Below are 2,477 nucleotides of genomic sequence, written 5' to 3' on the forward strand. Positions count from 1 at the left end.
CCCGCGTCCCCTGCATCGGCAGGCGGACTCTCAACCACTGCGCCACCAGGGAGGCCCCCCCATTTTGTATTCTTAAAGTTTGACATAGACCCCTTATGGAAGTTCCCACCACCCTCTTACCAACTCTTGACTCCAACTTGTATCCAACTTCCTCCTCTCCGTTTCCACTCAATGTCTAGTAGACATCTTAAACTCAATATGACCAAAACCAAAGTTCTTCTCCAAATGTGTTTATCCCTTGGTCTTCTGTGTCTCAGCAAATGGCAACTTCATCTTCTCATTGCTCAAGACAAAATCTTTGAAGTCATCCTTGAATCCTCTCTTTTTCGAATACCCCACATCCAATCTGTTGGTGAATCCTGTAAGTTCTGCCTTTAAAATATACCCAGAACCTGACCACTTCTTACCACCACCTAGTGACCACCCTAGTCCAAGCACCCATGCTCTCTCACTGGATTACTACTTTAGCCTCCTCCATGATTTTTACTTTTGTCCTTGCCACTCTGCAGTCTATTCTGGACCCTACCCTAGTCAGAGGCTTTCTGTTAAAATGTCAAGTCAGATCAAGTCAGATCCTATCACTCTGCCCCAAATCCTCCAATGGCTCCCTTTTTCTTTCAGAGTCTTTACCTTGGCCTACAAGGCCCTACATGATCTGATTGTTGGCCACCTCCTGGGCTCCTCTCCTATTCTCTTTGCCCTCTACTCCAGACACGTTGACCCCTTTGCTGTTCCTTGAACTTGAAAAGCATGCCCCCACTTTAGAGTCTTTTAACCTACACTTCCTTTTGCCTGGAATGCTATTCTCCCAGCTAACTGCATGGCTTCTCCTTCACTTCTTCCGGGTCTCTTCTTAGATGTCACCTTATCAGAGAACCTTTCCCTGGCCAATTTCCCATCACTCTCTATCCCCTCCCTTGGTTGTGTTTTTCTTCTTAGCACTTATCATCTGACGTATTATCTATGTGTTTGTTTATTGTGTGTCTCCCCTGCAACCACAATTAGAATATCAGTTCTAGGAGGGCAGATATTTTTGTCTGTTTTTGTTCACTGTTTTATCTACCAGATGAAGAGCAGTACCTGGCACACAACAGACTCTCAATAAATATTTGTTGATGGAATGGTTGAATTCCTCCCCTGGTAGAGTAAGAGGAAGGAGAAAGAAGGACTGGTGAGATGGGTTAGTGGATAGGCAAGGACTTTTCTTCCAGCATAGTAAAGCAGGAAGGAATAGCTCTTTCATTTTACATGAGGCAACTCCCCCAGAGAAAGAGACACAAAGGGCCACACAGCTAATTAAAGGAGGGGATCAAGAAGGAAAGGAAAATTGGTTGAACATCTATCTCCTATGTGCCAGCCTTTCTCATTAACTTCTGTGTGAAGTTAGTATTATGAATGTTTCACAGATGAGGAAACTGAGGCATTTAACAGACAGGTCAAATGACTAGCTCAAATTCGCATAGCAACTAAATGGCAGAGTCTGAATTTGAATCCAGGTCTGAATGGCTCAAAAATTCCATACTCCATTCTAAGCCTTACCTCCCACCAACTACTGGCAGATAGATTCAAAATTCAGCTTTATAGAGCTAGACACACAGAGACCGTGAGATTCTTGGGGTGGCAGAGTTGTAAACCAGATGGAAGTCAGAGTTTCTTCTCCCACCAGGCTGGCTGCGCAGCCATCACCCTTTTGCTCCAACTCAAAGGCCACTGTGCGTACTGATTAGATGAATGTGCTTAAATCTGGTTCCCAATCAGGTAACCTTTCTGTACAGTAAGCGTTAATAACTTCCCATGGACTATAGGATAGTAACATAACTCCTTAGCCCGACATCCAAAGCCCTTCAGTTTGGACCTAAACTACCATTCCAGCTGTGCTGTTGCTAGGCCTTGACAAAATTCTGTCTGCGTTACTGTGTCTCTCATTGTCCAGGAACAAACCCTACACTCCTGCCTCTTTGCCTTTTGCTGACATTACTCCCCTTCCTCCTTCCAATATCCTGTCCCTTCCCCTTTGCCTATTTAAAATCAGCACATTCTTCAAGGCCCAGCTCAAGTTCCCCACCCCCACCCACCCCTGCCTGCCCACAGTGCTCTCCACCTGCACGTTCTGTCTATACAACTCCTCTGGCATTTAGAATATGCCACTCACAATTGCTAATTCTTCCCCATTCTGTGTGAGGGTCTCATTTCCCCCAGATTACAGCTGATGCTCTTCAAAGGGTAAGACCTTGTCTCAAACCCCTGCAGGATTTACCTTGAGCAAGTGCTTACCCAATCTTTGTTAATGGATTAAAGATTCTGCAGAGATGAATTTTAAGCAGAGTTTTGAAGGCAGAAGGGGTCTGGGTTTGATGGAGACAACTGTTCTATGGAAAGCAAGGTAAAATAAAATGCTGAGCACATTTAATATTTAGAAAAAATATGTAAAATACACACTGAAGAAGGGAAAGGGCAGCAGACCTCTGACGTGATGG

Source organism: Lipotes vexillifer, unplaced genomic scaffold (assembly GCF_000442215.2).
Source record: "Lipotes vexillifer unplaced genomic scaffold, Lipotes_vexillifer_v1.1 scaffold926, whole genome shotgun sequence".
Lineage (NCBI taxonomy): Eukaryota > Metazoa > Chordata > Mammalia > Artiodactyla > Lipotidae > Lipotes > Lipotes vexillifer.